We start from the raw sequence: 14,558 nt of genomic DNA on the forward strand, positions 1-14,558 counted from the left end.
CACGATAAAAAATAAATAAATTAATTCTACTGCACCCCTTGTTGCCGCCGACGCCACCCTGCTGCCTCCGGCGACCACAACGCACCACCACCGCCCAGCAGCTAGTTCGCCCTCTCTTTCTCTCTCTCCTTCCTTCTTTCTTTTTCTTTTGTTTAATAATGTTAATCACCCTAAAAGACTAAAATATATGAGATTTACTATGTTTAATTTAGTGACTAAAATTTCAAATTTTAATAAGTATGAAAATTGGGTTTAAAATATTGATTTTTCATGGTCTTAGGGTTTAAAACTTGCTAATTAAGTTATCTAATTATATTATGTCTAAATTATGTCAAAATATAATTATTTTGATTCATTAAGAGCATGCATAAGGATTTGGAAACTTAGAATCATGTTAGGGAACTTGTAGATGATTGGAATTGTTTGGTTACTAATCTCTTTGGCTATTATTCTTGGTTGTGTATGAAATATAGTCTCATGTATGTTGAATTATCTTGAAAGTAATTTTATATGCGTTAACTTGCAAAAAGAAATTGGAAGCAAAAGTATATAAGTATATGGATTGAATTATTATTATGATTATTACTCGTTCATGGTTATTGAAAAGGAATGAGTAAATGAAAAATTAAAGTCCTATAAGACGAGGTGGAAGTTTGAGGTGTCTTATGCACTTAAGGTGTTTATACACCGAGGTAATTTAAAGAATTCAGTAATAAATGTTGTTTGTCACCACTAATTCAAGAATTAAAGTGGAAATTTTAATTTTCTTGAATGATTAATGCTTGATTGGTTGTATTTTTATGAATTTGAGTCATCACCAAGTTTAAACCTGTAAATCACGTAAAGTGCAAGATGGATGATCAATAAAACTCTGGAATTGTGCACATCTGGTGTATTGACAAATAGGGGTTGTGGTTCACGAGGTATTAGCCGTGTACTTTTTATAGGTCATCTGATCTACGAGTCTCTTGTTTTCAAACACTTTTTAAAAACTATAAGGAGTTAGATTAGATCTCATACTAGCTATGGCCACGGAGTCGCGCCCATCTGCCATTGGATTGTTATTGACATTTTCGAAAGAAGGCATGGGGTTTTTCTTTTATTGATGTTCCAAATTGGAGCATGGGGAGACAACCTTGTCTATTGCTTAATCCAATGAGTAAAATGAAATGAAATAATCAATATTAAGTAGAGAAGTTTTAATAATGTTAATAGTTGAGTCATGTGTTTGAGTTCGTAAATAAATTGTTTTGTGTGTTGTTTGATAATTGGTAGCATGCTAGGAATTTTATTGTAATACTTCATAGCTTGTATGTACTCAGCGTTGCTGATTGCATACTTTTGTGTGTGTTTTTCTTAGTCATGGCCTTTGCCTTTCAATGATCCAGTAATGATCCAATTTTTACACTTGTAATATTGGGGAGCAGACTTATCACAGGTGTTTACATAGTTTGGACTTGCATCAAGGTGGTGGGAATTTTAGTGGAGAGTTGGTTATTACTCGTAGTTTATTTCTTTGCATAAACACTGAACTTATTTAAACTCTGGTTTGATTTATTTACTACTTTGTTAACTGAGTTTTGAATAAGGTCCTTAGTGGTTCCAACTTGTAAGACTTAATTTGGTTTTACTTATTAGTTTTGAAACTTTATTATAAGTGAGTTTTTCCACTGCTAAATTCTGAATTTTCCTTAGCATTTGAACACGTGGCGATAGCACGTTAGTAATTCTCTTAAATTTTATTGAAGGTATTCACTGGTTTAAAAAAAGAATTATTGGGGTGTTACATTTAGTAACTTTATAATTAATTTTATAAAGTGTAAAATACATAATATATCTAAATTTATAAAATATAATTATATGAAAATATTTATATAAAATATGTTAAAAATGCGGGTATTACAGTGGGAATGGGGAGGGCTCGAGGGGGGAAGGGTGGGGGCTGCCGAAGACGGTGGGTGGGGATGAGGAAGGGGAGGGGTGGCTAGTTTTTTTAAAAAAAAAATTTAGTTTTTCCTTTTCATTTTTAAATTTTTTTTGCAACCAATCACAAAGTGACACATAACATCTTAACCAATCAAACTGGTTTCAACCAGTTCAGGGACCACGACGTAGGGAAAATTAGGTCGTTGACTAATCCTCCCTAGAGCCAAACAAAATTTATAATCACTTAACAAACCTAAATACAAGTATAGAGGTAAGTCAAGGGTCAAACCTGTTTCGGGGTTTTTTGATGTCCTGCGGGAAGTTACAACACCAAGACTGGCCTTTGAACGCTTGTACCTGCAGAACAACGAAGACTCCTTTGGGTGGGAGTTCCGCCTCCGACGATCAACTTAGAACGTGTTCGGGTGTAATAAGTGCGGAATGTAAATGGGATCAGGATCCTCTCGGAAGGGGAGTGATCATCCGACTGACTGAGACAGTCTCAATATCCGAGCCTTAGCTCTCAAAGAGTGCAATTAATGCTCGGTTTAATGTGCATCAATCAATGTACACGTGTGTTTTGGAAGTTTTGAATGATGTTCCTCAAAAGGAACATCTCCCTTTTATAGGGTCTTGAAATGTGGGCCCAGTACTAGGTTTTCAGAAACCTAGGACTGACTGGGCTTGCCTAGGTATTTGGGCCATTAAAGGCCACTTTCCTAATTGGCAATCTGTCTTCCACGTGTCGTGGCCTGATTGGTCTACCTTGGACCTCTCACGAGGTGACACGTGGCGGGATCTGGTTGGTCCACGTAGATGAAACGTGGCAGAATTTAATTGGTCCACGTGGTGGGAGAAATCCCCTAATCATTTGCCCCACACAGGGGTGGCGTGGCTTGCCACGTGGCGCCTGTGATAGATGTCACATCTTGATTGGCCAAACGATTTTTACCGTTTTTATTGTTTTTTATTTTTTTTACTGCCCCTTGAAATTCACTCCCCTATAAATAGGGGATGTCCAAATCAATTGCTTGGACATTCCCAAAAATTCCAGAAAGAACTTTTGAGAACTTTTTCCTTTTATAGCTGCTGTAGATTTTTCAAGCACCTTCATCTTCACCGACACTTAAGGTAACCGCCTGTTCTTCTTTCGTACTTTCTCTTTGTTTTTATTTTTTGAAAATGGTTTCCTAAAAGTACACGGCACGGCCTAGGTTAGTGCTCAGCCGATCACCGGGGACGGCTGAATCTAGAACTAGGAGTGTCGACTGCCCCTTGCTGGATCACTCTTTGCGAATTGCCCCAAGTCCGAATGTCTATGTGTCTGTGCAGCACACCATGGCCAGAACTAAGAGAACTGCAAGGGTGACAAACTTAGACGGCTCTTCCTTCTATGCGCCTGTCAGCGAATTATCTGACGTGCCGCCTGGTGCCCCAAGCACTCCCAATGATTCCATTTTAGAAGAATCAGGGGAGGAGGTTCAAAATGACATGCCGGGCTTTGTTGATCTAGCCCATCAGGAGGACACTAGGTCCGAGAGCTCAGACAGTGACTCTGAGCCAAGTACTTCCAGCAAATTCTCAGATGAATCTGAAGAGAGGCACTCTCGGCTAGAGACTGCGAGAGAGTCCCTCTCAATAGAATTTGAAGCCAACTAGGTGGAGCTGTCTGCTACCAACCGAGAGTAATATGCCGCCTACTATCATCATGTTCCCACAGGCAGGCGGAAAATGATGGCAGACAAAATTGGGAGCTTCAGAGCTGACCATTTCATGGGGCATGGTTATGTCCTATGCACGCCGGATGCCGAGGACACTGTAGTCTGGCCCGAGAAGTCCAGCTACGGGGATGCATGTTTTGGTTGCTATGAGGAGGCCATTAAGGCAAGCCTAAGATTTTCTCTACATCCGGCTATGGAGCGAATCCTAGACGGATACCAGTTGCGTGTCTGGCAACTGGCCCCAAACTCTTGGTTTAATATATTTGGCTATGTTGCCGGCTGCAAAATGCATCAAGTAGACCCCAGCTTTGAAGCATTTTCCCACATGCATTACCTCAGCCGGACCCCAAAAACAAGTGGGACCGGCTGGTTTAAGTTGTTTAGCCACAAGGGCTATATGATGACTATGGGGAAGGAGAGCAAGTGGAAAGATTTGAGAAACACTTTCTACATTGTCTCCAGCCCTGACACAGCAGGAACAAAAAGTTCAACAGGTGGAACAGGAACCCACCTTTCCTAACAGGCGGTTCTGAGCTGCCGCCTGTTCCTAGTAAAGCAAAAGAAGAGATCCTTGATAGAGGGCTCTTCAAAGTAGATATCCAGGCAAACCCCAAGACTGGGGCGAGGGAGTTCATTCCGCAAAATTATATTCCCAAGTATAACTGGGTATACAATGGGACATATCTGCCCGCCTGTGGCCTTAGTGAAGAGATGTCGAGAGGTTGCTGACCGCCTGTTTAAGTGTCTTGTAAAACTTGATTAACTTTGTGTAAAATTAACTCCTTGATTCATCTTTTGCAGACAAAGCTATGGAAAAGCTCTCGGCCTCGAAAAAAGCTGCTGCCCAGTACCGCTCGGCCATCTTGGGCAAGCAGTCAACTGAAGAGTCGCCTGCTTTGCAGGCGCCTAAGGTGAACTTCTTTCAACTTTGAACAAGTCTCATTTAGCTTTTCTATCGCCTGGTTCTTACTTATTTGGGTTATTTTTGCAGGGAAACCTAACAAAGCCTTCCTCCTCCTCACAGCCGGATCCTAAAATTAGGAAGCAGACGGCCGGTGACATAACGACTACTGGGAGAGCCAGGAAACATGTGGCCGCAAGGCCAGGGAGCAACCAACCTCCAAAATCTCCAACCGTCCCTATTGGCAGTCGGTCTGAGAAGGAGAAGGAGAAGCAGAAAGCTGCTAAAGGTATCAAAGACTTGTTTCCTTTCCCTTACCCTTTGAGGGTCAAATTCAATCAGCAGTCGTCTAGCACCTCTGAGAGCAGTCGATCTATTGTCCGAATTTACACCAAGTACTTACATGGTATTGATTGTGCAGATATCTCTCAAAGGCCGGATCTTGTCCACCAGGCCAAGTCCATGCTGAAAGCCGTCTCCCTTGAGGACAGAGAGGCGGCCAGAGGAGTCGGCACCCTCAACCTAGATGCCATCCTCGTTCTTCTCGCTGAGGTATACTTGTAAAAAAATTTCGTTTCTTTATATAAATTGTTAGCCGCCTATATCCGACGTATGTTTTTGGCCGGGTGCAGTCTATGCTGCGAGTACACGGTCTTTGCAGGCCCATAAGCAAGAAGACCAAAGAGGTAAAGGATGCGAAGGCTCGGGCTGCCTCTGTTTTTAACAAAGCTATGTTCCAGATTGCTCAAAATGAACTTCTGATTACCGACATACTATATTATCAGGCGGCTGCCAACTTGCATGTCAAAATGGACTTAGAGGCGACCAAGAAGAGGATCTCGGAGCTGGATTCGTCCGTTAAAGACCTCAAAGCTGAGCTCGAGCCTCTTAGGGAGGCGGACCAAAAAGCAGCCGACCTTCGCACTAGGGTGGCCTGCAGAACCAAGAGACCCAACTTGCCAAGAAATACCTCTTAAGGGCTGATGAAGAAAAGTAGGCCCCGGTCAAGGAGATGATAGATGACAATAGCGCCATCATGAAGATGACATGGGGGGCTTTCTTCCCAGAGATCAGCTATGAGAACTGGGAGAATCAATTTGCCTCCTCTCCAAGGAGTCCAATGAAAAAATCTTGAACCAAGCCCAAGAGGGCGAGGAAGAGGAGGAGGAGGAGTCGTCTGATTCTACTTCAAGGGAGTCAGACCAGGAAAAGGAGAAGGAGGGGGAGGTTAATGAAAAAGAACAGCGGCCGACTGGGGACCAGAAGGATGCGGCTGCTGATGCTGATGTACCCCCTCCGGCTGCTTAAGCTTTCCCTTTTTTTTATCAACTTTTCTTCGGCCTGCGTGTCGTTTGTGTTCTATCATTACCCGACCAAGGGGTCGGGATTTGTTAACAATTTCTTTTTTATCGGTCTTATGGCCGACTGTTTATATGAATCATCCGGCAGTTTTGTCAGATTTTCCAATTTGCACTTTGCTTTGAATTTTTGCATTTCATAAAACTTTGAATTTTTGCATTTCATAAATTTTTCTAAGTATAGCTTGACTTTTTCATGAATGCTTTATACTGATCGTTCTTGCCCCTAGGCGACTGAGCACCTGGTTTTCTAAGGTGAGCTGATTGTCTTGAATTTTTGATACTTAAAGAGTATGACTAATTTCAAGCCAATCAATCACTATGGTGATTGCCTCGAGCCAGGCGATTAGTCGGCCATCACGCAGGCGAACACATAGTATAATCCGGCTCTCGGCCTCACTATAGTTCATTTACTAAGTTTTGTACTTAATTCTTTTATTAGGTGTTAACTGGCCGTCTGTTATGGTGCCTGCACAGAAGCAGGCGTCAAACGGGATGCCCAACCAAAGTAACTACACTTGTTAGGTTATAGACGGTAGTTTTAGCAGTTTAGCCAACCTTTGCAAGAGTAGTGGTCAAGTACCTCTGTTTCCCCTACCGAGTGTTCATTGGCCCTACCGACTGCTTTCATTTTCCGTAACACAAAGTCCCCTACTTTCAGGGGGTGCTTGTGCACTCTTTTATTGTAAGCTCTCGTCATTCTCAAACGGTAGATCTCATGACGCAAGGCCGCATTGCCCTAGCGTTCTGGAAGTGAGTCCAAGGCCTCCCAGTTAGCCTCTTCGTCATAAAGCATGACTCGAAGAGTCGGCTCATAATGCTCAATAGGTAAAACAGCTTCAGCACCATAAGCCATGAGAAATGAAGTTTCACCAGTCGCCCCTTTTTTAGTCGTCCTAATAACCCAAAGAACATGCCGCAGTTCGTCTACCCACAGACCACCAGCCCGTTCAATTTTCTTTTTGATACCATCAGAGATTAACTTGTTAAAAGCTTCAACCTGGCCGTTTACTTGAGAATGGCTGACTGACGCAAAGCAGTGGGAAATCCCTTGGTCTTCCAACCAATTCTTGAGAGTAGGCGTCTCAAATTGAGGACCGTTGTCAAAGACCATAGACATAGGCACCCCAAACCGGGTGATGATATTTCTCCATATGAAGGAGATAACATCCTTTGTTTTAATTCCTTTGACCGCCTCCGCTTTACCCACTTGGTGAAGTAGCCGACAGCAACCAAAATATATCTCCGTTCGCCTGTAGCATGCATATATGGACCCAGAATGTCCATGCCCCATTTGGCGAATGGTACTGGGCTATTAATAGCCGTTAGGTCAGTGGCCGGACGATGGATGAGCTTGCCAAACCTTAGACACTTGTCAAATATTTTCACCATCTCCATGCATGGCATCTGCTTCTAGGGTAGGCCAGAAGTAGCCTTACCGCATGGCTCTCTTTGCTAGGGTCCTACCACCTATGTGGGAGGCGTAGAAGCCCGAGTGCAAGTCTTCTAGGACCTCTCGTCCCTTCTCTGGGGTAACACATTTCAAAAAAGGTTGGAAATAGCCTTTCTTAAAAAGCTCTCCATTGTGGATTTTAAAATTGGTCGCACGCTTTTTCATTGAGACCATTCCTAGGTAGGTATCCAACAAGGTGTCGTCTGTTAAGTAAGCCCGGATGCCATCCATCCAGGTTGAGCTTCGATCTAGGATTGCAATGGGTTCCTATTCGATGCTCCTTTTTTCCATCACTTCCCAAAAAACGGACCTAGGCATGTCACAAGAGGCGGATGATGCCAATTTGGAGAGATCATCTGCTTGGTTATTCTTAGACCTAGGCACCTGACTTAGATGAAATTCCTCAAGCGTCCCAGCCTCTTCTTTGACCGCCTGTAAATACTTGATCATAGCTGGATGTGTTGCTTCATAGTCACCATGGTATTGGCTAACAATAAATTGTGAATCAGAGTAGACGTCGACTTTCTTTTCCCTAGCCGCCTTACACATGCGGATGCCGGCTAGTAGGGCTTCATACTCTGCCTCGTTGTTCGAGGCCTAAAACTTAAACCGTAGTGCATATTCGTACTTGTCTCCTTCAGGAGACTGACATGTGACGCCTGCACCACAACCATTCATTGTGGAGCTCCCGTCCACATATACCTTCCAGAATTGTTCAAGATTTTCTGGAATAGTCGACCTAGTCATTTCAACAATGAAGTCGGAAAATGCCTACCCCTTCACTGCTTTCCTTAGCTCAAAATTTATTTCAAGGCTTTGAATCTCAATCGCCCATTTAACCATTCAGCCGGATGATTCCATGGTTGTTAGTGGCCGCTTGATTGGTTGGTCAGTATAGACCACGACTGGATGCGCCAAGAAGTAAGGTTTTAACTTCTTAACTACCATGAAGAGGGCCAGGCCAAAATTTTCAACCATGGGATACTGTAACTAAGCATTCCTCAAGAAATGGCTGATGAAATATACCGAGAGCTGGCAGCCGTCTCTTTCAGCAAGGAGAACGACACTGAGAGCGTGATCAGAGATGGCCAAGTGCATGTATAACACCTCCCTTGGCAGAGGGCTGACGAGCCTTGGCAAAGAGTGCAAGTGTTCCTTCAACTTTTGGAAGGTCGCTTCTGCATCCGCCCCCCATTCAAACATAGTCTACTTCTTGATTGCTTGGAAGAAATAGAGACACTTGTCGCCTGACCGACTGAGGAATCTCCTAAATGCCGCCAAGCAACCTGTTAATTTTTGAACTTCTTTTACAGTGCGGGGCGACTTCATGTCTATGACCGCTTGTATTTTTTTTTGGGTTTGCCTCTATCCCCCTTTGATCAATAAAAAATCCGAGGAACTTCCCAGACTCAACACCAAAAACACACATCTTGGGATTGAGCATGACCTGGTGCCACCTGAGTGTGGCGAATGTTTCTCGGAGGTTTGTAAGATGGTTCGTTTGTAGTTTGGATTTGACTATCATATCAACAATGTATACCTCCACATTCTTTCCAATTTGATTAATGAAGACTGTCTTAATCATTCTTTGGAAGGTAGCAGGCGCATTCTTCAAACCAAACGGCATCACAGTGTAACAAAATAACCCCTGATCAATGACGAATGCTGTCTTTTCTTGATCTTTCTTCCTCAGAGGTATCTGGTGAAAGCCTGAATAGGCGTCCATAAAGCTCATCAACGCATGGCCGGCTGTAGAGTCGACCAGACTGTCGATCTTTGGGAGAGGATAGCTATCCTTCGGACATGTCTGGTTCAATTCTGTGTAGTCTACACACATGCGCCAGGTTCCATTTGGCTTATTTACAAGCACAATATTGGCAACCCAATCAGGGAAATAGCATTGCCGAATGAACCAATCATCTAAATTTTTTTTCACCTTGGCGGCTGCCGCCTAGCTTTGTTCTTTTCCATGGTTCCTTTTCTTTTGTCTTACCAGCTTCTTTTTAGGATCCACAGCAAGCTTGTGGACAGCTAGATTCGGGCTGATGCTTGACATCTCGTCCACCTCAAAGGCAAAGAGATGTCTTTGAATTCTTTTAACAAGTTGTGCAAGTCTACACCAAGTTTAGCAAAAGCAATCGTCCCCACCTTGACAGTTCGTTCAGGACGAGTGTCATCCAGAACGATGTCCATGTGTTCACCAGCCGGCTAAGGACGGAGTTCATCCGGCCGTTCACCGGTCAATGATTGCTATTGCTTGTCATTTTTCTAGGCCACCATTTGGCTGGCCTTTCTCTTCTTGCCGGCTACTGCGGCAGCAGGCGCGACTTCCTTGACTTAGTCAAGGTCAGTAGTTTCTCCACTGGGGACGGCTGCGACCACAATGGGTTTGACATCAGAGGGATAACATTCCTTGGCCATCTTTTGGTCTCCTCGAAGGGAGCCGACTGTTCCATCATCCTTCTCAAACTTGAGGAGCATAAGAGAAGGAATGATAATAACCTTGGATTCATTCAGGGTGGGACGCCCCAAAATCATGTTATAGGCCATCAGCTCTTCAACAACTAAGAACCAGACCACCATGTGGCATCCCTCCCTTTTTTCGCCCAGACGAATGGGTAGGTCTATTCGACCTACCAGATGTACCACACCACCCCTAAATCCCACTAAGGGATGAGAGACCTAGTGCATGCTCTCGGGCATGTACCTGAGCTTGGCCAGGCACTTGTGACTCATGAGATCAGACGAACTCCCAGTGTCAGTGAGGATTCGGCCAACTCTTTGGTTGGCCACTTTGCATTCGATGACAACAGGGTCATCATGCGGCCTCCTGACTTTTTCCCTATCATCCTCAATAATTACAACTTCGGGGAAGAAGTCCTTGGGCACCTGCCCTTCGTCGACCGAGTTGATGTCGAGCCGTCTGATGTAGTCTTTGTCACCCCGGAACATTGGGCCGCCTCCAACAAATTCGCCTGCTATTGTATAGATCGGAGTTTCATCAGTATCCGAACTATTAGCAGAGTGAGGCTTCTTCTTAGACGACTGCCCAGGGTTAGTTTGCAAGGTAACCTTGGACCTCAAAATATAAGACTTGAGAACTCCTTTATCAGCCAGATGGTCTAACAGTCGCTTGAGACTAAAGCATTCGTTGGTGTCATAGCCAATATCCTCATGGTAGTGGCAATATTTATTTTTGTTTTGAATTTTGGCGGAACCTTTCATAGTAGCCGGCTTCTCAATGGAGACCGGTCCTTAATCTCCATGAGGATGGAGTGACAGTCTTTATTGAATTCCTACTTCCGAGAGTACGTTTTTGTTTCTTTCTTTTTCTTCTGGGATGGCTGTTCAGAAGTATCAGCCACCCAGACTTCTTTTCTTTTCTTTTCTTTCTTATCTGGCTGTAATGGTCGACTCTCTTTTTTGTCAGACTTCTTTGAGTCCGACTGTTTACTGATGTTGTAGAGCTCGGTCGCCTGTGTATAGGCGTCCGCCTCCATCAATGTTTCTTGGAGGGTAGCAACCCTCTTCCTGACAAGGTCGAACTTGAAGGCCGACCCGTCTTTCAGACCTTTGAAAAATTCTATATAGGCCACCTCATCAGACAGTCCTTGAATCTGAATTCTCATCAGGTTAAACCGCCTGATGTATGATCGTAGGCCTTCCTTCTCTCCCTGCTGTATAGCTCCCAAGTCAAGACTTGTTTTCTTCGCAGGGATGTTCATTGAGAAGTTAGACGCAAACAAGTATGCAAGCGCCCTGAAATTATTGATGCATCCGACTGGAAGGTTGCCGAACCATTGTTGGGCGACGCCCTTCAATGTGGTCGGGAAGCATCGACACCATGCGGCATTATCCAACCCTTGTAGATACATTAGGTTGGTGTCTTCTGGTTTGGTGGTACCATCATAGACACCTACCAACACATTTTTCAACTTGGCCGGCTCGACAGCCTCAGTTATTTCCTTGGAAAACGCAGAGGGCTGTTCCCCCAGTCTTAGCACTCGAAGCTGCCAGTCCAAGGGTTGGACATTATGTGCCGCCTGCCCCCCGAAGAGGGTTGGCTGCATATTAGATTGTCCATACGACATGTATGGCTGTTGAGGCGCATACGGGGCCGCATACGGCATGTATGTCTTGTGAATTCATCTTAAAAGTACTCTCTCCACATATGATGCCGAATATTTCGGGGTTTTTTGGATGTCCTACGGGAGAGTTACAAACCAAGACTGGCCTCTAAACGCATTTGTGTATTTTCTCGTGTTTTATTTTTAATAAATTAAATCATTATTTAATGAGATAATGGGCCCCACTTAACAGAGTCCTAACGGATTATGTTAAGTGGAGCAAAAGCTATATTTTGTAACTTTTGGAGGTAGCAAAATAAAATAAAATTTTAAATAGGTAGCAAAAGTCAAAACAGGGTGTTTTGGTAGTAACAAAACTCAAAATTTCCTTAATTTTATTGAACTGAAACTATTTTAATTGCACTAAAATTATTTTTTATGAGCTTAAATTATTTACCAATTTTCTATTATATTTTCTCTTGAAAGTTTCTAAAATATTTTTACTGAACTGAACATTTTTCTTGAATACTACTACTCCCTCCGTGTTTCAATAAGTGTTACACTTTGACCGCCACATAGTTTTAGGCAATTTAAATGACTTAAATAAATAAGAGGTAAGTAGTGTAGTTGGAATATTTAAAAATTGTAAAAGAAAGATATAATAGTTTATTGAAAAGTAATGAAGATAGCTAAGAAGGAAGACACTCTCTGGGTAAAGTGGGTGCATGCTGTTTATATTAAAGAGGGGGATTGGTGGGAGTATAAGGCAAAGAAAAATGCAGGCTGGGCTTGGAAGAAGCTATGCAAAATCAAAGACAAGCTAAAGGAAGGGTTTTAGAGTGAAGACTAGATGAGTAAAGAGTACAGCATCCCAACTATGTATAAGTGGCTTCAAGGTCCTCAACAAGAGGTCACTTGGTGTCCTTGGGTCTGGAATAGTTTCAATATTCCTAAACATTCTTTCATTCTCTGGCTAGCAATGCAAAACAGGCTGAAAACTAGAAGCATACTCTCTGATTGGGGTATATGCCAGGACAGAACATGTCTATTGTGTGGAAATGAAGATGAAGATAGAAAGCACCTCTTCTTTCAATGCGATTATAGCAGGAAATGTTTGAAGAGCATTAGTGCATGGTTGGGTATCTCTGAAGCTCTTTGACTTAGATTAATCTTGGGAACAGTGGGGTAAGATGTTGCAAGACCCCATTAAGAAGAAGGTGTGCTATGCTGCAATGGCTGCTGTGGTGCACCAGATATGGTTTGCAAGGAATAAAGCCTTCTGGCTGAAAGTCATCATCCACCCTAGAGCTATTTGTAAGGCAATTCGTGCAGATATTGTAAAGAGATGCAGACAGCTGATAAATTGCAGATGGAAGAGGAAGCACTGTCAGTGGTTATTTAGTTTGCAAGTCTCTGATTGTAATTAGCCTAGTTCTGGTTTGTTCTGTTGTTTATTGCTAGCTACCGTGTTCTGTTTATAGTTTGTGTGTGTTTGTATGCTTTGGCTTGTGGGGTGTACCCTCCCTAGGAGGTGCCATCTCCTTGTCCAAAGCTTGCTCCCTCTCCTCTAATTGAAACTTCCAAAAATAGAAATTGACGTTATCCCTCCAATTTATTAACCAACAAAAGAAAGTGACGCATTTAAATTGAAACTTCCATAAATAGAAATTGATGCATCTAATTAAATAAAAATAAAGGAAGTAAAAAAAAAAGTATTAGTAAATTTAGGTGAGGAACGTTAAAGGAGAAAGATATAATAGAGAAAATCCTAGAGAGAAAAGTAGAGAGAGAAATTCTAGAACTCGCCATTTTTGTGCTTTCAAACTTCGGTTGAGCTACAACTAAGGGCAAGAAAAACTAGGGGAACAAGAATTCGAATTCTAAATCAAAGAAGAAGCAAAAATCGAATCAAAAATTGAAACCCATGACTCAAAGTTATACGGAGAAGAAGGAACAGAGTATTGCATCAGTTGATGTTACTGTAGAGAGGTGGCTGGATTCTTCTTTGGTGGAGGAGATTTCAGTGAAGGAGGTAACTGACGAGGAGCGTGAGCAGCACCGTGAACAGTTCAATCATTGGCTTCATGTAATTCATTCCTCGAACTCCATTGATCTTGAGCTTAATCGAATAGTAGCTCCACGGGATAGTGTAATTGTTTTTGATAATCCGACCCCTTTGATGATGATTACTGATTCTACAAGTCCTAGAACTGGATGATAGTTTATGAACCTAGATTTGTGAACCCTTGTTTTTTAATCTCCTACTGTTAATTCTAATTACAGGACAAATTGGAGGGATAACTTGTTCAAGGATACTGTTGATGAGGGTCTTAATTTAAGTTGTCAGGGGATGGTAGGAGTAATGTTGGGGGTAATAGTAATGCTGGGAAGTTGCAGATTACAAATGATGATGTTCAACCTGAAATTGATTTATGGAAATTTACAATGAATTGTTATGTGTTGAGTCCTAAATCACCCCCTATTTTGTCATTAATGGATTTGTATGTCGAATTTGGGGGAAGTTTGGGGTGGATAGAGTCTCATTGATGCCTAATGGAGTGTTTTTGGTTCGTTTTAAATCAATTGATGGGAGAGATACGACGTTAAATGCAGGGCCTGTGCAGCTGTGCTGGTTGATAAGAAACCAGTTGTTGTGAAGCAATGGTTTCCTTGTATTAATATAGCCGAGGAAGTGGTCTCTGAGGTGCCTATTTGATTAGACTAGGGGTCTAGATCTCAAATTTTGGGGGCAAAACTCTCTAATGAAAATAGCTTCTCTTATTGGTAAGCTTGTTAAAACTGATAAAGCTACTGCTACTAAGGAGATGCTAGATTATGCTGGATGGATGGTGGAAGTGAAATTCAATGATCAGTCCTCGGATGTTATTGAGTTTTTTGATGAGAATGGGAGGAGTTTTACGTAGAAGATAGTATATGAATGGAAGTCAGTTGTATGCAAGGTGTGTGGGGGTATGGGACACTCTGATCCTCAATGTCCTAACCATGCAGGTTCAGGCTAGAAAACAGAAGCAAGGGCCAGCTAATGGAAGGGCTGGAAAAGGAAGTCAGAAGAATCTGCTCTTGGCTGTTCTGGCTGCCACTGTCTACCATATTTGGTTAGCTAGAAGCCAT

This window comes from Chenopodium quinoa, unplaced genomic scaffold (genome assembly GCF_001683475.1).
Source record: "Chenopodium quinoa cultivar QQ74 unplaced genomic scaffold, ASM168347v1, whole genome shotgun sequence".
Taxonomy (NCBI): Eukaryota; Viridiplantae; Streptophyta; class Magnoliopsida; order Caryophyllales; family Amaranthaceae; genus Chenopodium; species Chenopodium quinoa.